This window comes from Elephas maximus, chromosome 7 (assembly GCF_024166365.1).
Source record: "Elephas maximus indicus isolate mEleMax1 chromosome 7, mEleMax1 primary haplotype, whole genome shotgun sequence".
Lineage (NCBI taxonomy): Eukaryota > Metazoa > Chordata > Mammalia > Proboscidea > Elephantidae > Elephas > Elephas maximus.
Window position 1 is genome coordinate 63,779,760 of NC_064825.1, and position 22,077 is coordinate 63,801,836.

General features: G+C 38.7%; 1 protein-coding gene across 8 annotated transcripts in view; it reads right to left on the reverse strand.

Annotated features, from left to right (window-relative positions):
- The window catches only part of STK33 (serine/threonine kinase 33), a 193,996-nt gene that overhangs the window by 165,533 nt on the left and 6,386 nt on the right, over positions 1-22,077 (reverse strand). The window contains exons 1-2 of one of the 8 annotated variants that reach the window (XM_049890306.1): positions 20,595-20,617; positions 8,155-8,257 (exon numbers count right to left, since the gene is read on the reverse strand). The exons of 6 other annotated variants lie outside the window; for them this stretch is intronic. The gene's annotated coding sequence lies outside the window, so the exon portion shown is untranslated. Of the gene's footprint in view, positions 1-8,154; positions 8,258-20,594; positions 20,618-22,077 lie in introns of those variants that run through there. One more of the 8 variants, XM_049890304.1, reaches the window with a different exon arrangement.

The following is a 22,077-nucleotide window of genomic DNA, read 5'->3' on the forward strand; positions in this document are numbered from 1 at the left end:
GCTAATTGCCACAATGTTATAGCTAGAACACCAGAAAATTTTGACAAAATCAGCAATCATTAAAACACCAGCAGCAACGAAAACAACAGTGCAGGTGTCACTGTAATTGGGTAATAATGACAGCTCAGACCAAGCAAATTAGAAGATTCAAAAAATAAATTAGAAAAGAGTTTTTGCCTTGTAACTATATTGATACATGTAAGCTGGGCTTACAAAAAAAAAATTGTCATTACAACAAACTACAGGGATATTTTTACAAAAAATAATAAATTTCTGCTGAAACACTGCACAAAAATTTTATGGACAGTCATTTTGGTGTCACCCCCTCTGACAGCGTCACCTGGTAAGGTCCACACCCCCCACACTCCTCTAGTGATGCCACTGATGTCAACTTGGCTAGGCTCTGGTAGCCAGCTGTTTGGTCAAACACTAGTCTAGATGCTGTTACGAAGTAGTTACATGTGGTTAAATCAGTTGGCCTTAAGTAGAGCAGATTACCCTCCATAACGTGGGTGGGCCTCATCCAATTAGTTGAAGGCCCTAAAGGCAAAAAGGGAGTTTTCCCTACGGGTGTATTCTGCCTCCAGACTATAAGCAGACATTTTTCCAGAGCTCCTTCACTTCCCTGACCTATGGATTTTGGGATATGAAACTGCAGAAATTTCCAGCCTGCTGCCTGACCCGTAGATTTTGGACATGCCAGCCCCCCACGATCACACAAGCCAATTCCAATTTACAGAGAATTCTCTCTCTCCCTCTTTCTACCTTTTTCCTTCCCCACCAATTCCTGTCCCTCTCTCTATTTATTTCTGGTTCTGTTTCTCTAAAGAACCCTAAGACAGACACACAAACTTAAACACAGATATCCATGTCAGCTTTATTAGTAACAGCCAAAAACTGGCAACAACCCAGATTTCCTTTAATGGGTGAATGGTCAAACAAACTGTGGTACAGCCATGCCAAGGAATACCACTCAGCAATAAAAAGGAATAAACTATTAATATATGCAACAACTTTGATAACCCTCAAGAGAGTTGAAAATGCTGAGTGGAAAAAGCCAAACTTAAAAGGTTACATGCTGTATGGGTCCATTTATATAACACTCTTGAGATAAAATTATAAACATGATAAAGAGAGCAGATTATTGGTTGTCTGGGGTTGGGGAGGAGCCCTGGTGGCACAGTGGTTAAGAATTCTGCTGCTAACCAAAAGGTTGGCAGTTCAAATCTACCAGCCACTCCTTGGAAACCCTATGGGTCAGTTCTTCTCAGACCTATAGGGTGACTATGAGTCAGAATCGACTTGATAGCAATGGGTTTGGTTTTTTTTTTTTTTTTTTGGTTTTGGGGTTGGGGCCAAGGGAGAAGTGGATGTGGCTATAAAGGGGTATCATGAGAGAGCTTTGTGGTGATGTTACAGTTTAGTATCTTAATTGTGGTAGTGGTCACATCTGTGATAAAACTGCATAGAACTACATAGACACAAGTAAGTGAACGTGTAATTGGAGAAATCTTAGTAGACTCTGGATTGTACCAAAGTCAATTTCCTGGTATTGATTCTGTACTACAGCTATGTAAGCTGTTAACATTGAGGGAGGATGAGTAAAGGGTGCATGGGACCTCCCTGTACATTTCCTATAAATCTGTAATTATTTCAAAATGAAAAGGTTTTTTAAAAGAAAAAGAGAATCTGAATAAAACTAGATATTAAAGAAATTAAATCTGCAGTTAAAGTTTTTCCACAAGAAAACTCCAGGCCCAGATAACCTTGTTAGTGAATTTTACCAAACCTTTAAAGAAGAAATAACACCAAGAGGTTGGGAGGGACTAAGTTTTGGAGTACTTACATACCTTCAGAAGCTTAGGCTATATACTACGGACTACAGATTCCCCACCAGGTGATGGGGAGGATTAACTCAATCTAAAGAGTCAGCCAGTCAGTAATGAACAAACATTTGCAGATGGTATAGAAAACATAGGATGGTATGCCAGTGCACAGCAAGCAAAACAGGGTATCCAAGATGGGGAGAATGAAGAGTGAGCTCTAAAAGGAGGGTTGAAGGAGAGCTAAAAACAAACAGCAACCGCTTCCTAATCCTTCTCATGGCTGTCTCTCACTATCAACATTTAACCAGTGTCTGGGAAATTCGTATTAGTGATCATAATTTGTGTGGACAACAAAAGAACAGTCTGTATTCTCAGGTGACTTCTTTCACTTAAAGCAAGATATACAATCAGCAATCAAAAGGGTATGTTCCTACGCCTCTGAGATTTCATTTACTTTTAGCACTTTCCAAAGTATTTGATGTCCATAAAACCATCTACTGTAATAAGAGGAAACATATAAACCTGAAATCCATTTACAGATTACAGATAAAGCTCTTATGATACATTACTCTCTGGCTACACGTGGATGCAGCAAATTGTGTTATTTCAACTACTTGTGTATGAACACTTCAGATATTAACTTCCTCATACTGAGTAATAGCTAACATGTATTAAATATCTCTTAAGTGCCAGCAACAGTCTAAGTACTTTTGGGATATTGTCTCACTTAATTCTTACAACAACCCTACAAAGTAAGTTTTATTATTATCCCCGCTTTACAGATTATGAAACCAAGACACAGATAGGTCAGGTAATCTGCATAAGACCACATATGTAATAAACGATGGAGACAGGCTTCAAACCCAGGAAAAATCTGCTACCAGGCTAAACTCTTAACAACAATGTTATAAACTGAAGCAAGCAATAGATGTCCCAGAGTTTTATCAATTCATAACAGACTACCGGATGACTACAAACTGTACTGAGTCAGGCATAAAAGAATTGTTCTACTTTCCCGGAATTTAATGTTCCAAACAAGACACTGGTGGACTCAATTATAGTAAAATGACTCTAAACATTTCAGAACTACACATCAAAACTCAAGTATGCTCAGACCACCATTAAAAATTAAAATTTATCATCAAAGTTTTCTTTAAAAAATACAGGCTTAAAAGGCCCTTTTCCATTATATGAAGTGCATTTAATTCAATAAAGACATTTTATGTGTAGGTACCACTCTAAAAAAATCAAAAACCAAACCTGCTGCCGTCAAGTCAATTCCAACTCATAGTGACCCTATAGGACAGAGCAGAACTGCCCCATAGAGTTTCCAAGGTGCGCCTAGTGGATTTGAACTGCCGACCTCTTGGTTAGCAGCCGTAGCACTTAACCACTACGCCACAAGGGTTTCCGGTACCACTCTAGGCACTGGAAATATGAAGTGAAAAACACATGCAGCTTATATTCCAAGGGAGTGAACGGGGAAGAGACAGGCAAATGAATAAACAAGAAAACGTCTATGTGCTATGATGAAAATAACAATGAGATCGGGAGTAACTTGGGTACTGCTTTAGTTTGAGTAATCAAAAAACTGTCTGAGAAGGTGATATTTAAGTTGAAACCTGAGTTACAAGAATTTTTGAAGGAATCAATTAAAAAGGCATAGTAATTCAGTATTTTAGTACACGACAACTATATGCCAAGGGAAAATAATTTGCCTAGTGAACATAAACAAGATAACTTTAGCTTTCTATCAAAGAGAATTTTAGGACACCTAATAATATAGAGGTAAGTATTCAGAATCCTTTGCTCTTTTTCAAGAACCCCTGGTGGTGCAGTGGTTAAAGTGCTTGACCACCAGCGGCTCTCTGAGAGAAAGATGTGGCAGTCTGCTTCTGTGAAGATTTACAGCCTTGGAAGCCCTGTGGAATCACGATGAGTCGGAATTGACTTGACGGCAGTGGGCAATGGGTTGCTCTTTTTCATAAGTTGTTCTTATTTTCAGACACCATGCATATGAAGGGGGAAAAAAAATAATGTGTATGTATATAACATTCTTAAAACGACAAAACTACAGAGATGGAAAACAGATAGTGGTTGCCAGAGGATAGGGAGACGAGGAAAGAGGGAGGTAGCTGTGGTACAAGGGATCCTTGTAACACACACACTCAAGTGGATGTAAAACTGGTGAATAAAATCTGTGGATTATGCCTATGTCAATTCCCTGGCTGTGATATTGTACGATAGTTATGTAAGATGTTACCTGGAAAGGGGGGGGGGACTGGTTAGAGGGTACATGGCATCTCTTTGTAGTATTTCTTACAACTGCGTGTGACTCTACAATAATCTCAAAATAAAACATTTTTAAAAAATAATAAGGTGACTAAAAAAAAAAAAACCCAGTGCCGTGGAGTTGATTCCGACTCATAGCATAAGGTAACTATCAGGTGCTTATTTGGGAAGCATCAGAATGTTGCAAAGAAACATCTTTCAACAAACTTCATGCACTAATCCATTTGGTTTAACATATGGACTAGTCCTTACCAAAAAGAGTAATATAGATTCTTAGGCTTATAGACAGAAAAACTAGAAAGTATGTTTTTTTCATTTAAGAGACATCTGTAATCTCAATCTGTGACCTAACTGTAAATGTATTTTAACCTTCATCACTTTCACCCTAGGACTCAGGAAAGAAACATACCGTTGAAAGGAAGCAAGTCGAATACAATAAGTAAATACAGGCAACAAGAATTCCAAGTTTTCCATACGTATTTTGTAATTAAACAATGTTGGTTAATTTCTTTTTGAGAAAAATACAACTTTGAAACTACAAATTAAATACGTTAATTTAGTTTTAAAGTGGAAGTGTCTCCCAAGCTTCAGAATGTAAAAGCCATTACCCTACATTCTTTTTAAAATATAAAGAAAAAGTTATTGGGAGGAAAAAACTAAATATGTCTAGAATCTTTTTTTTTTTTTAAGAGTTTTATCATACCACTTTGACAAATTTATGATAACAACCAAACTAAAATGGACCACACAATATAACTTTAAGTAAATCATTAGCCATTTTAATACAAATCACTGTGGCTCATTCCCACTCCGTGATTAGCAACAAATGACCAAGAACAAAGAACAGACTGTGGTAACTATTAATTTAAACTACTTAGTTAGGGAGACTCAGAGAAGTATGATCCCATGAGGAGAACAACACTCAGATCCCACTCCTACTGTACTATTGAACATTCAGTGTTCCTGAGTGTCATGGATTGAATTGTGTCCCTTAAAAATATGTGTCAACTTGGTTAGGCCAAGATTCCCAGTACTGTTGTTGTCCTCCATTTTGTGATTGTAATTTTACGTTAAAGAGGATTAGGGTGGGATTGTAAGACCCTTACTAAGATCATATCCCTGATCCAATGTAAAGGGAGTTTCTCTGTGGTGTGGCCTGCACCACCTTTTCTCTCTCAAGAGATAAAAAGGAAAGTGAAGTGAGCAGAGATGGGGGGACCTCATACCACCAAAAAAGCAGTGCCAGGAGCCGAGCGTGTTCTTTGGACCCAGGTTCCCTGTGTGGAGAAGCTCCTAATCTGGGGGACAATGGATGAGAAGGCCAACAGAGAGACAGAGCCTTCCCCTGGAGCTAACACCCTGAATTTGGACTTTTAGCGTACCTTACTGTGAAGAAATAAATTTTTCTTTGTTAAGGCATCCACTTGTAGTATTTCTTTTACAGCAGCACTAGATGACTAAGACACTGCACAAGCTATTTAACCTTTGCACCTCCATCTTCTGAACTGTAAAATGAGAACCATAATACCTGCCAACTAGTACACAGGGATGCTGAAAGCATAATGTGAGATGCTGCATCTAAGCTCCCACCACCAAATAAATTCCGGCAGTTCTTGCTGAAGCAAAATTTCCAAAAGTACAAAAGCAAACCCAAAACTCTCAATGCTTTCCATTTTATCCCCAAATATCTGGATAAACATCATCAGAAGTTGAATGTTACTACTAAAAAAAAAAAACTACTAGAACATTTAAAAACTAATGATTGACTCAGAGACATGATAACTTTGCAACTATAGTTGGTGTAATGGTGTTTTTATAAATGTATTAGTTATGGTATCAGATTAAATGTAAATGTAAGCATTCCATAAGAATGTCACAACCCATAAAAGAATGAAATTGTCATAAGCTGTATATATGATCACATCCTAAAAATGTTGCGTGTTAACTCCTCCAACCAAGAGAATGTGCAGAATATACATAGTGAGAAGTGAGACTGCAGGTAGATAAGGCAAGAGGAAGAAAGGACATAGCCACTCTAGGTCTAGGTAAACTATATACTAAAGAAAGTTGCAGATGTAACCTCAGAGCCAATATTAATAAACTTTGAGAAATCATGACAAACAGGAGGGGTTCTAGGACAGTGACGGTCAAGTGTTATACAGATGAACATATCGCCTTTATGAGCCAAGCAACACAGGTCAGAAATTGCGAGAAAGTTTTTGTGTCAATTAGCTGTTCATGGTCTAATCAGACTTTAGGGGTGGGCAGTTGGAAGTGGCAGGAACTCAGACATGGCACAGCAGAATCTGTGGGACAGGTGGATTCATTTAGAAGAGCATATGGGAGGGCAGGAGTCCCAAAGCATGTCTAGCACAGAGCTAGCAGAGACTACTGTAATGGCTAATATGCTGCAACTTGTCATAATTCAAAATACGGTAGCATAGCCCTTTTATATTCAATTATTATGTTCCAAATGCAATACAAATAAAAATCAATTAAGAAGCTATATTTCTGGATAAAAGATAATCGTCATTAATCAAAGTGACTTTATTTTGCATTCTCAAGTTCATTAACTACAGTTTTAGAGCTAAAAACTAAGAAACAAAATAGCCAGAAAGAAAATCAACAAAGATATTCTAAGGATGCATAATTAATAAATTAGAATATTAGAACAAATAAAACTCAGTCTCGACTCAAATTTCAAAAGCCTAGATGACTTTTCACAAACTTCATTTATAATTTACTAATTATCCAATGTACAGTAAGCAGAATAACCTTAGATATGTTCTTGATTCTGCCATGTCACCTCCTTGAGCTTGTTTTGAGCTGGACATATCAATATATTATTTTTCTATACTCTGCATGTTTATCTTAAAGAATCTAGAATATTCCTGAACATAGTAATAACAGAGAAAAATGCAAAGTACTGCATAATATCAACATATATCTTCATATTCACTTTATAGTCTTCCCAGGTAGAAGCTAAGAAGATGTTCAGCATATATACCACTGGCGCTCCAGTCCATCTTACAGCTCCTCGTTCTTTAACATACAAGCTTACTTTGGTTTTCTTCCTTTTATATATATTTTTAAATTTCCTTTTGCCCATTTTCTAGATATACACAGTGGCAACAGAAGTCATTATAGCCATTTTTACACGGCAACTTTCTTGAGCAAAATTGTACCATAATCCTAATAAAGGTCAAATGCATCAGTGCCTCTCCAGAGAAGTTCTTCCATGCAGTAATGGGCCATTTTTCTTTAGAAATGAAAGTTTCACTCTGTTGAATAAATGTCTGCTCATATGCAGACATCTTTCACTCTGAGTCAGTCAAGTATGCTATAACCTCTTTTCTCATTTTTGAAATCTACAAGCCCTTACATATACATGATTACAGTGCCTGATCTGGAGCTCTGCTGATAGAAAACCACTCACATATTTGCTGATTTATCACATACCTATATCTGGGAGCAAATTCCATATTAGTAATAAAATATAACTCTCCCAACAGTGAGTTTCACCATACTCATAGCAATCCCCTAATTTCTTGTCTAGCACCTACACACATACAAAATAACTTAAATTCAAAGTTATTCATTACAACATTGTTCATAATAGCAAAATACTAGAAAACATTCAAATGCCCTTCAATAGGGGACTGGTGAATTGAGTCGTAGTTGTTCATTATACATCCATACAATGAACTACTATACAGCAATAAAAAAAAAAAAAGAGGCTTTTTTTAAACTAGAACAATCTCAAAGATATTGGTAAGCAAAAAAAAAAAATCAAGGTGCAAGACAGTATCTATAGTATATTATCATTTGTGCAAAACAAGGAGAAATTTATGCACACACTCAAAGGAAATGTTATTTGCCTCCAGGAAAGGGAAATGGGTGTCAAGGGGACAGGGAAGAAAGGAAGACTTTCTCACTATATATCCTTCTACACTTGAATTATGTACAAAGTGCAACTATTACATACTGAAAAACTAATTATACTTTAAACTAAAAGAAGATATACTTTAACAGTTACTTGCAGGGGCTTTGTAGATAAGAAGACCTGGGTTTAAGTCCCAGCTCTGCCATTTGCCAGTGTGTGTTTCTTAGGCAAGCTCTCCAAGCCCTGGTTTCTTCATCTGTAAAATATGCGTAATGATAGTTACTGTGAGAATAAAATCACATAAAGTATATAAATCACTTAGCACAGTGCCTGGAAATTACTATTACTTAATGCTGTCTTTTAAATGGGACCACAGACTTGGAATTTGCAAAGTTACAGTCATCATCAATTCTTTTTTCTCTTTCTTCTTATTCTCAGTGAACAAATCTTGCCAGTTGCAAGGTCATGGACGCTCCATAAATACATCCAAATTCCCTGAGGGACCAAATTGCTGGGCTGAGAGCTGTGGGGACCATGGTCTCAGCGAACATCTAGCTCAATTGGCATAACATAGTTTATGAACAGTATGTTCTGCATTCTACTTTGGTGAGTAGTGTCTGGGGTCTTAGAAGCCTGTGAGCAGCCATCTAAGATACTCCACTGGTCTCGCCCCTTCGGGAACAAGGAAGAATAAAGAAAATTAAACATACAAGGGAAAGATTAGTTCAAAGGACTAAAAGACCACATCTACCATGGCCTCCACCAGACTGAGTCCAGTACAGCTAGGTGGTGCCTGGCTACCACCACTGACTGCTCTGACAGGGATCACAATAGAGGGTTCCAGACAGAGCTGGAGAAAAATACAGAATAAAATTCTAGCTCACAGAAAAAGACCAGACTTACTGGCCTTACAGAGGCTGGAGAAACTCCAAGAGTATGGCCTCTGGACACCCGCTCAGTAATGAAGTCACTCCTGAGGTTCACCCTTCAGCCAAAGATTAGATAAGCCCATAGAAAACAAAACAAGACTAAAGGGGCACAACAGCCCAGGGGCAAGGACTAGAAGGCAGGAGGGGACAGGAAAACTGGTAATAGGGAACCCAAGTTCAAGAAGGAAGAGCGTTGACATGTCATGGGGCTGTTAACCAATGTCATAAAACAGTATGTATACTATTTAATGAGAAACTAGTTTGTTCTGTAAACCTTCATCTAAAAAAAAAAGTTTTTTTTTTTTTATAAAGTACACTATAAATAAATAACTCTTGCAGTTGCTCTTTCAAAAATATGTAGCATCCAGCCATTTCTGCCCATTTTATAACCAACAGAGATTAGCCCAGGCCCCAAAGAATCAGCTAACGAGCTTGAATTTTATGACCAAGGCAATTATGCGCCATTGTACGTTTGGTATAATGTTATGGATTGAATTGTGTCCCACAAAAATGTGTGTCAACTAGGCTAGGCCATGAGTCCCAGTATTGTGTTACTGCCCATCATTCTGTCATCTGATGTGATTTTCCTATGTGTTGTAAATCCCAACCCATATGATGTTAACGAGTCAGGGTTAGAGGCAGTTATATTAATGAGGCTGTATCTTAAGTCAATCTGCTTTGAAATATAAAAGAGAAGCAAGCAGAGAGACAGGGGGACCTTATGCCACCAAGAATGAAGAACATCCTTTGGACCCACGGTCCGTGAGCAGAAAAGCTCAGACCAATGGAAGATTCACGACAAGGACCTTCCCCCAGAGCCAACAGAGAGAGAAAGCCTTCCCTGGGAGCTAGCACCCTGAATTCAGACTTCCAGCCTCCTACACTGTGAGAGAATAAATTTCTGTTTGTTAAAGCCATCCGCTTGTGGTATTTCTGTTACAGCAGCACTAGATAACTAAGACATACAGATTTTTAAATAATTTATTAATTTTGTTGTTGAGAACATACACCGCAGAACATATACCAATTAAACACTTCCTACTTTATCAACTCAGTGACACTGATTACATTCTTTGAGTTGTGTAACTATTTTAACCTTCCTTTTCTGAGTTGTTCCTCCCCCATTAACATAAATTCACTGCCCCTAAGGTTCCTATCTAATCTTTCAAGTTGCTGTTGACAATTTGATCCCATACAGACAGTTCTTAAAAAGCATAATACTCACAGCAGACATTAATAAATAAAGGTCAAAGAAGAGGAGTGACTTGCCAAAGGCCACAGGCTTTATAAGAAAAAGAATACCCAGAATTCAGGTCTTCTCACTTCACTGCTCATTTTACCCACAAACATGGCATGTCCATTCTTACCAGTATGTCATCAAGCAAGTCTTCCCACACCTGGAAGTCTCTTACCCATCCAAACCAAGACCTAGTTCACAGAAGCCATCCCGCATTATCAGAGACCTGTGCTCTCTCTTCTGAATTTGAGCTACTGTTATAGGAAACAACTTAGCACTTCACCATGGGTTCTCTGGTATCATCTGCAACTATTTCATGTTGATATTTTGTCTCCCCAGTTGTAAGCAACTTGGGAGCGAGTTGTTCTGGTGGAAAAAGCAGTGTATTCACCACTACCCACCTTGTTAGTCATCTAGTGCTGCCATAACAAAAATACCCCAAGTGGATGGCTTTAACAAAGAGAAATTTGTTTTCTCATGGTTTAGTAGGTTACAAGTCCAAATTCAGGATGCTGGCTCCAGGGGAAGGCTTTCTCTCTCTGTCAGCTCTGGAGGAAGGTCCTCACCTCAATCTTCCCCTGGTCAAGGAACTTCCAGGCTCAGGGACCCCGTGTCCAAAGGATCCGTTCTGCTCCCAGTGCTGCTTTCTTGGTGGTATGCGGTCCCCAACTCTCTGCTTGCTTCCCTTTCCTTTTATCTCTTGAGAGATAAAAGGTGGTGCAGGCCACACCCCAGGGAAACTTCCTTTACCTTGGATCAGGGAGGTGACCTGAGTAAGCGTGGTGTTACAATCCCACCCTAATCCTCTCAACATAAAATTACAATCTCAAAATGGAGGACAACCACACATGGTCTAACCAAGTTGACACACAGATTTTTTTTTGGGGGGGGGGACATAATTCAATCCTGACACCACCTTATCTCCTCCAACCCCATTATCTACTGTCATTTCCCTCCATTTGGTAGCTCAGGCTCCCAGCCTCAACCAAGCAAAGGTATCTGCTTCCTCATTCATCCTTCCCTCTGAACTTCTCCTTTGATGCCCCCTTTTCCTTCCTAGCAAGCCACATTCCTCACCGCCAGCCAAGCCTTAACCCAACCCTCCTCTCACAGAAAGCCTTGACTCAGCCCATTTCCTACACAACAACAACCCTTTGGCCACTGGTATACACAATGTTTGACAATTTTCTCATTCACATCTCATGATATTTCTGCACATGTGTTCGTGTTATTTTTCAAAGGCCTGTCCTGTCTTCCCATTAGCTTTCAAAATTAAGGACAGGAATAATGTTTTCAATTCTTCTGAATTTGCCCACAATCCAAAGAGTGTATACTACTGCAGACAGTAAACCTTGTCTGACTTATTTTCTGTAAGGGATTTATGTATTTTCAAAACACAATCAACTTCTTTACTTTCATTTTTCTCTTTTTCAAAACATTTGGCTATTCATTCTTCTCTGAAAAAAACTATCTTCTTTTCATGTTAATATCAAACTTGCCTAAAGTTGTAACTTTAAAAGATAAAGTAATTCTTATGGAGCAAATTCCTCCTAAACCACTAATGTAAATGGAGTATGGATACTTTTGGTTTTACAAATGAACAGACTACTTTTGTATCTTTAAATGGAATGTAAATTATTTTAAAAGGAAATGATTGTGTTATTTACATACTAATAAAAATGCTTGTTACTGTACCTAAGTTATATAATGAAGATGCCCAAATCTATGTATCCAGACAATATTTCTCTCAAACTTTCAGACTCAGATATGCAACTGCCTACCAAGCGTATCTACAAGGATGACCCACAAGTACTGAGATAGATAGGGTTAACTGTGTTGGTGGAACAAAAGAGCTGCTAAAAGATTACTATCTAGAAGCTGGGAAAACAGGAATCACATCCTGTCAACTTGAGATAAGGCTGAAACAACCTGTGAATTACTATCTCCTTCTTAGTGTTTTTCTAGTCCCTTCCCTCTCTACAGGCTCCCACATGTGCAGAAGAAAAAAGTGTGACCACTGTTTAACCTTCCTTAGCCCTATGAAGTCAGCGATATAGTGCCAAAAATCAGGGCACTTGTGCTGTATCCCATAATAAGCAGTGCCAAGGGCTACTGAGAGGACTCCATCTTGAATAACAGTGGGTTCCATCTTTGATTCCAGATGCACTCGCAACCTAATTAACATGAACCACCATTCTGAGAAGGACCCAGCCCTTGAAAGAAGCCCACTAAATACTCATTACTCTATTGTCTCCACCAAACCCATATAAGCCCTAGCCTTGCTTCCCTTTTCGAGTCAGCCTTTTGGAGAGGCTTAGTCCCCCGCTGACTCCTTTTGCTTAACTCAAGCAAAATAAAGCTTGCTGAAGATAAAGTTTGTCTTTCACGTGTTATCTTACCTGGGCAAAGGCAAGGACCCTTTGTGTCAAATAAGTGATTGGTAACAGTACCTCAAATTCAACATGTTCAAAATTGCAATAATTATGTTTCCTTGCTCTACCACCCTCAAGCCTGGCCTAGAACTTGCTCTTCTTCCTCTTCCTTCTGGGTTTCCTATTTCAGTGGATGGTCCCCCATTCACTCAAGTGGCTAAACCACAAATCTAAGAGTCACTCTAGACTCCCTCCATTCCCTAAATCCACAAATTCTGCTTCTACTTCTAAGTATCTTTAAAATTAATTTGCTTATCTTCAAAATAGAGCTAGAATAGGGGAAGAAAGTTGGAGAGGAGGGCTCATGCCTCTTCCTTCTCCTCTCCACACCCCCGCCCCCCCCCCCCCCCGCCCACAAACCTCCAGAATTGGGAGCAGAGAACAGCCGGTATAATACAGTGGTTAAGAGAACAGGCTCTGACACCAAATTGGCATGGCTCAAACCCCAGCTCAGTCACTTATTAGCTATGTGACCTTGTGACAATTACTTAATCTATCTGTGTCTCTGTTTTCTCAGACGTCCAATTGGGATAATACTAGTAACTACTTCATAGGATTGTTATAAAGTGTAACTGAATTTATATATGTAAAGTGCTTAGAATACTGTCTGTCATACTTTATAGTATTAGCTACTATTTTTAAGAATTTTTTTTAAATGTCTAAGATATTTGTTCTACAACAGCATAAAGTAAAATACGGAGCTACCACGTCCAATTAATCTGAGTCCCACCCAAAAACCCAGGTATTGGAGCTATAGACTATGTAAAAGGCCTTAGGGATAAAGTTACTAAAATTTTAGGTGAGGTGGGACTGGGATCTGAGTCCCACCTCACCTAAAATTTTAGTAACTTTATCCCTAAGGCCTTTTACATAGTCTATAGCTCAGATCCTGGTCCCACCTCATCTAAAATTTTAGTAACTTTATTCCTAAGGCCTTTTACATAGTCTATTTATAGCTCCAATACCTCTTACCTGGATTTGCTATACCAGCCCCTTCCAGTATATTCCCCAAACTGCAGTCAAAGTGACTTTTCTAAAACATACATCTGATCGTGTTACTTCCCTACTTAAAGCCCTTCAATGACTCCCTATTGTCATGAATTAAAGTCTAGATTCCTTAATGTGGCTTACACAGCCCAGTATGATATGTATGATATAGACTCTAGCCTCATCTTTATCCACTCCTCACCTCATACTAAGGGCTCCAAGTCATTTTTTCAGTTCCTAAGGATCTTTTGGAAACCCTGGTCACGTACTGGTTAAGAGCTACGGCTGCTAACCAAAAGGTTGGCAATTCGAATCCACCAGGCACTCCTTGGAAACTCTATGGGGCAGTTCTACTCTGTCCTATAGGGTCACTGTGATTCAGAATCGACTCAATGGCAATGGGTGTATGGGTTTTAAGGGTCTTTCAGTTCCCAAATCTGTCAGGTCCAGACTTTTGCACATGTTATTTTCTCCACTTGACACACCTTGGCTCAGCACTTCCCTTTTCGCCAGGATGATTTCCACTGATCCTTCAAATAATAGTTTAGATGTCACTTCATCTAAAACCACATCTCCTGACCCCTGAGTCTGGATGAAGAGTCCTTCCTGTTGAGTTAAACAGAACCACATACTTCCCCCATCATAGCACCTAACACAACCAACCGCCTATTTACTTGTCTATATTGTCCACTAGACTCTAAGCTCCACGAAGGTGGAAAATAAAAGAATTTTTATGTTTCCCATTGCTCACCACAACGCCTGCCACATAGTAAGTGCTTTACTAAGTATCTGTTGAACAAGTAACTAAAGATCACAAATACAGATTCACAAAATTCATGAGCATTTTACAAACAACATTAAATATTAGGATTGTAAGTAAGCCAAGTAAAACTAGAAGTAAGCCAAGTAAATAGAATACTAATAAAAGAGTTGAAAACCTGAGGAAGACAATATGACACAGAATCTAACCATCATGACTGTCCGATGACCAGGTCAGAATCCTTAGAAGATGGCAAAACAGTCAATTCCGAACAGTAGGTAGAAACCGATGCAAGAAATCATGAGCAACAATCTATCACCAGCTAAGCCTCTGGACACCAAAAAATCTATCACAGGAGATGTTTTAAAGATACAAAGTGCATGCTTCAGTCTCCTGGCTGCCTATAAGTTCCGCCACACTGAACTGAAAAATCAACGCCTGAAATTCACGCAGATTGAGCAACATAGACAACTACCAAAAAATTATAAATATACAATCCTACCTCTATCTTAGCAGTCAATTTTCAATTCTCTTATTTCTCCCACCCCCATACACAGAGTTTCTCCATCCTCCAGACTTTGTAGCACTTTATATATAGCTCTGGTATTACATTTATCATACTTGATCAAAATTACCTATGCACATCTTCCCCACCAGATTCTCCTTCAAGATGGAGGTGGTGTCAGTAATTCATTATTGCATCTCTAGTGCTATCCCTGGTGGCATACTGGTTAAGAGCTATAGCTGCTAATCAAAAGGTCAGCAGTTCAAATCCACCAGATGCTCCTTGGAAACCCTAAGGGGCAGTTCTACTCTATCTTCTAGAGTTGTTATGAGTCAGAATCAACTCGACTGCAATGGGTTTGGTTTTCTATGGGTTAGTGCTATCACAGTAAATGCAGTAAGTATTCTGCATTTGTAGAGGAAGGGAGGGGCAAGGAAGAGAAAGAGCAATCTATATAAACCAAAAAGGTAGCAGTTGAAGTGTCAGAGAAGTCCCACAGATGTAAAGAAGCTCAAAAGAAAGCTAAATTGTTGAATTTTAAAATTCAGATAATTTAGTAAACTTTTTTAAGCTAATATGAATTATAGAAATAATAATTTTGGTTTTTTATACTGGCCTCCGTTCCATCCTATTGGCACTCTACAAATCTATAAATAAGCTTATAAAGTAAGGAGCTTTATGTAGAGTTCTTTATATACTCACTATGAGTCAGAATTGACTCGACAGCAACAGGTTTGGGTTTTTGTTTTAATATACTCGTATAGAGGCAGAAAAGAAAAGGAGAGCAGAAATGGGAAGAAAAAAAGGAAGAATGTTGTTCCATGATTCAGTGATGACTAAGAAGCCACAACAATTCAAATACTCCAAAAACTGTTGCTCCATGGTCAATATCATTAATAACATCTTGAGAAAGATATGTAAGGATTTTTATTATTAAGAGAAGAAAAATGTTGGATATTCTCAACAGAAATTCATTGTCAAATTTTCATTAGCAACATGATACTGGAATCATCAAAGTGATAAATTCAGTTGTTCAGTATTTTTAACAGATATCCAAATATTTGAAAAAAATTATTATTTGATCATTAAGAAATCACTATTTTTTACAGCACAGTATTAGGGTTGGAGTTAGAAGAGAAGACTATCCTGTGGAAGATGAGGAATACTTGCCTTAGCAGAGCCAGATAATCTGTTCATGCTCCAAAACTCCCAATGATTTACCTCCCCAAAGAACTGAAGGACATTCCCGCTATTCTCTAATACCAATGGACTAAGCTGCACAGGAGTTCATGGAAGTGAGATGTAACCTGCCATAATTACATATGCTTTGGGCTCTTTAAATGAAATATATTAAAGAATTCTAAAAGTCCTATAAAGCGTGTATCTTTCTCACCAGTGAAATTCTCCCAGCATGGTGATTTTCTTTTTCTCAATACCAAATCAAAGCTTGAAGAGCACCCACACTGAGCTTAGGCACATCCCAGAAAACAGATTTCTCCAAGGTCTTAGGGAAAGACACACAAAACTTAGATGGTGGCTTATCACTTCAGAAAAAAAGTATATTCTGAAAAAGAACCTTCTGTCCCTGAAGGACGGTCCATTTCAAAGAAAAGACATGTTACTTCCCCTATTTTATTAATTTATTGTGTGGTAACTTGCATCAGTCGAAAGGCATTGCATCCATAATGAGCAAACTGTTTGAAAGCTAAATGCACTAAATCTTCTTCAATGGGAAATGAAAGTATTTTTTTTTAACTTTTAGTGGATTGTACTTAATGCCTTATTAATCAGATTTAATCATTTCATACAGCCCGTAGTTCATCAGTAAGATGGATTTCATTTTACCTCTACAACTATTACCCCAAGTCAAAACTGTAATGAAAACTGATGCCATTTAAAACCACTAATACTGCACTCAACATTCCAATTAGTAAGTGAATCTGAAAACACAATTTTCCAAAATGACTATAGTTCTCCCACTTCCTATTCTTAAATGTCTAACACACTAATTGAATGTCCATACTATTTTATTTATAGATCTTTCTCAAATAACTTCATAATAAAATCTCCAGTCTTTAATTCCTGCTTCCACAAAGGCTCTTTGTTGGTTCTATTTTGATGACTTAACAGACCTGTGTTTTTAAAAAATCAGTTCAATAAATAAATGTTCAAAATAAAAAACATATTTTCTTATGAGACCCATAGATCTCTACAATATATAGCTTGGTTATCATCTTATAACAATAGGAACAAAGGACAAAACTAAAAAAGTATAACCCCTCTCAATGATACAAAATGGGGGGGGGTGCTTATATAACCACTTTCTGAATTACCTACAGAAAAATTTTAATGTCAGACAGTTGTCATCTACCACAGCATAGCCTTTGGAGTTCTGATGTTCAGGACTATGAAACCAATCCTATAAATTACTGAAGCATAACCTAGAGTGGTTAAGTGCTACAGCTGCTAGCCAAAGGGTCAGCAGTTCGAATCTACCAGGCGCTCCTTGGAAACTCTATGGGGCAGTTCTACTCGGTCCTATAGGGTCACTATGAGTCAGAATCGACTTGACGGCACTGGGTTTTCTGGGTTTTTTAACCTAGAGTGGAGAAGTAGTTACAGCCTCATGAGTGAAGAGGCAACCACAGAATACAGGAGTTTGAAAGAGTATCAGAGGATACCAATTTCTTTCATAGACGCTCTGATGGATGCTGACATGGACAGTGTTTAAAGTTTTTCAGTGACAGGGTGCCTGATGTTTACTTTCCTAGAGAAGCTCGTTTTGTTGGACACCAATGACAGATGTTTTTCCTCACAATGAGCCAAAATTCTCTCCCTATAAATCTTCCTAAAGGTCATGCAAAGTTCTGTCTTTCCTACAGTTAGGCCTAGTCTCTGGTCAGCAGGACTCTGCACGCTACGCAGTACTCTAGATATGAAGAAAATAAGCGTGTGTCCTTCTGCTCATATTTCCTACAGGCTTAGCCATCTTTTCTACATCCCCAACTGCTTCTGCTGTCCTTCATATCATTTAAAGACCATTCACCATTCCAGTCCTTTCATCTTCCTCTGAATGAAATTCAGTTTGCTAATATCTCTACTGAAATACAGAATCTAGAACTAAAAGTCACATTCCACAAATTATTACCAACACTTATTCATTAGGAGCAGATATTTGGGAAAAGGTCAAACCCAAGAACCCACGTTTCCTCCATGGAAAGTCTTACCATACAAATGGAAAAGACCAGAAGAACAGAAAATACAAATCAGTGTTATTTAAAAACAATTAAAACAACAACAGGGGGTGGGAGCTGAAAATAAATAGTGTCATCAAGCTATTCTTCTGAAAGAAGTTAACCACCCTATATGCCAATCCACAACCAAAATTACTTGAGACCATGGTAATGCTAATGTAATTTGACCAAAACTTTCTAAATTTGCAATAAACTTAGTTACATACAGAGTAGTCATATGCTTTAAAACAAATTACTGTTAATCTCATCTGCAGAATCAAACTAAGTCAAAATATTAGATGTAATTAAGGCTGTTTAGCTTCCCTAGAGATTGTAGCAATCAGACATGTTAAACATTCCAGGAATGAAACATTTGATACAATTAAGGAAATCCTATTAAAAAAAAATTCATCTGTAAAACAGAGATAATATGAGGCTCAGAATGGCTTATTAATAACTCACTCAATGCTGAGTATAATAAATACAGCTATTACAATTTCAGTTCACTGGTAGCTGTGCTCAAAAAGCTAAAATACTGCCACTCAATCCGCCTCAAGAATTCATATCTAATTGGTATAGTCCCTGCCTGCTACATTTATTGCATCACAGAATTATTTTAAGCTAAAAGGAATTTAGATCAAAAAAAAAAAAAAAAGCTAGTACATAGCAGGGCCCTAACTCAAGACTAAAATCTGGCACCATGTCTACTAGACCTCAGCAATCCTTCAAATATTTAAAAACACTCTCATACCTCCCTATCTCTTAATCAATCTTCTTTTCAAGGCCGGTTCCTCAGTAATTCATTACGTAGGGAGAACCCCAGAACAAAGTCCTTGAGTCACCTTGAGAACTCCAGGCATGTTCTTTCATGTCTGAAGGGCCAGTTTAGGCTGTCTCTTGAGGAGGGTAAATGACTGGATACATGGAAGACAGCGGCCCCCAATAAGAGTAAACTGTTGAGCTGTTGGGCCAATGCTTAACCCCTCAGTACACTGTGTAAGGCAAGGCAAGAGAGACCTAAGAGACAGCCTGGGAGCAAGGTCAATCAGTGAGTGACTGTAAGAGATCAGAAGTGAGACTATGACTATGCCAACATCAGAAGCCCCAGAGGACACCTCTGGTTTGGGGACCTTCCCTCACATTCCTGGCCCTTCTCTAATTGCTCTTTCTCCATTAGGTCTCAGCCAACCTGATGGGCCTTCCTGCTGCTGGCTAAGCCCTAGGGCCAACAGGAGATAGACCCTTCCAGAGAAAGTATATAGCCATGAGAGAGCTCTCCTGGAGCTAAAAGGTCATAACCCCAAAGCAGATAGGCAAGTAACCAAGATATTAAAGCAACACAGTGTTATATGAATAGAATCAGCAAGGCAAAGGACCAAAATAGCAGGTGCTTGGGGAAAAAAAAAAAAATTTTTTTTTTTTTTTGGGAAAAAAATGGTAAAGAAAAAAGACAAAGAAAAGGGTTTTCTTAAAGCTAGGCTTAGAATAAGAAGAATGAATGAAGCCAAGCCAGATGTTAATTCTTAACTATAATTGTGCGTATGTCTTCTCTACGAAAAATCACCTCAAATCTCAGCCCAGCATAGCAGGTGCTTTGTAAACTGCGCACTGCTAGCCTGTCCAGTCAATGCCTCCCATTAGGATATCAAACTTCCTTAAAGACCTACACTCTTTCCCCCTTCCAAGACTTTGTACCTGCTGCTCACTCAAATTCCTTTCCCCTCTTGCTCATCCTTCCCTGATTTCCCCAAGCAGACTCAGGAGTGCTATCCTCCAGGCTACCCTAGTAACAAATCCATGTGTCTGTTATAGCACCTCCCATATGGTATCATAATTTCTTGGCTTCCTTGCCTCCACAACAGACTGTGAGCTCTACAGGAATTATGTCGTTTTATCTTAGAATCTCAAGCGCCTGGCATAGCGTCTGGCTCATAATTTAGTAAGTGAATGAATCAGATGGGTAAAGTGACAACTATGTGCCAGGCTCTGTGCCATATATGTCTGTGGTTTCTCCCCCACAGACTTGTGACATTCAGAGAATAGTACCTGAAACACAGTGGGTGGTCAATAAAAACTGAATAAAACAAGTGAATAAACATGAAAAGAGCTTTGAGAGTTTCAACTAGGTGTTACAGCCATGAATATGAAGGTCCCTTCTAATGTTTTTTTTTTTTTTATGGAGATTTTTGTTCTTGCTTTTTATTCATAACTTTCTTATTGTTTTACTGTGATAACAAATATATATGACAAAATATGTGCCAATTCAACATATTTTATGCATACAATTCAGGGGCATTACGTTTATATTGTAGAACCATTACCACTACCCATTTCCAAATTATTTCATTACCATTAAGAGAAACTCCATGCCTCCTAAGCAATTATTCCCCCTTCCCTCTCCCCACCTCCCTCCCACCTCTGGTAACCACTAACAAACTTTAGCCTCTGTACATTTGCCTATTCTAGATATTTAAATGAAATCATACAATATTTGTCCTTTTGTGCCTTACTTATTTCGCTTAGTATAATGTTTTCAAGGTTCATCCATTTGGTAGCATGTATCAGGACTTCATTTCTCTTTATGGCTGAGTAACAAAGGTTGGCAATTCGAAACCACCCAGAGGCACCTCGGGAGACAGGTTTCCGAAAGGTTAGAGCCTTGAAAACCCTATGGGGTAGTTCTACTCTGCAAACATGGGGTTACCATGAGACAGCAAGTAATAACAATGATATTCCATCATTGTATGTATGTACCACATTTGATTTATCCATTCATCTGTTCATGGACAGCTAGGCTGTTTCCACCTTTCAGCTATTATGACAAATGCTGCTACAAACATTAGTATACAAGTTTTTGTATATGCATGTTTTCAATTCTCTTCAGTATATATATCTAGGAGTGAAATTGCTGGATCATACGGTAACTCTATGCTTAATCATTTGAGGAACTGCTAGACTGTTTTCCAAAGCAGCTGCACCATTTTACACTCTTACCAGCAATGTATGAGTGTTCCCATTTCTCTGCATCCTCCCCAACACTTGTTATTGTCTCTTTTTTGTTACAACCATCCTAGTAGGTGTCAAGTGGTATTTCATTAAGAGAACATAGATTAGCCTTGTCAGGGGCTGTGGCAGGGGAAGGAGGGATTGACTACTAATGAGTATGGGGTTTCTTTTGGGAGTGATAAAAATCTTCTGAAATTAGTGGTTTCGGTCACATAACCTTGAGAACATACTAAGTCATTGAATTGTACACTTTAAAAGGGTTTATTGACAGGGAAGGTCAGCTCAACTGGACTGGACCAAAAACAAAGAAGTTTCCGGGATAAACTGAATGCTTCGAAGGTCAGCGGAGCAAGGGCGGGGTTTTGGGCACTATGGTTTAAGGGGATTTCTAAGTCAATTGGCATAATAAACTCTATTATGAAAACATTCTGCATCCCACTTTGAAATGTGGCGTCTGGGGTCTTAAAGGCTAACAAGCGGCCATCTAAGATACATCAATTGGTCTCAACCCACCTGGATCAAAGGAGAATGAAGAACACCAAGGTCACACGATAACTATGAGCCCGAGACAAAAAGGGCCACATGAACTAGAGACTTACATCATCCTGAGACCAGAAGAACTAGAGGGTGCCCGGCCACAACCGATGACTGTCCTGACAGGGAGCACAACAGAAAACCCCTGAGGGAGCAGGAGATCAGGGGGATGCAGACCCCAAATTCTCATAAAAAGACCAGACTTAATGGTCTGACTGAGACTAGAGGAATCCCGGCGGTCATGGTCCCCAAACCTTCTGTTGGCCCAGGACAGGAACCATTCCCGAAGACAACTCATCAGACATGGAAGGGACTGGACAATGGGTTGGAGAGAGATGCTGATGAAGAGTGAGCTACTTGTATCAGGTGGACACTTGAGACTGTAATGGCATCTCCTGTCTGGAGGGGAGATGGGAGGGTAGAGAGGGTTAGAAACTGGCAAAACGGTCACGA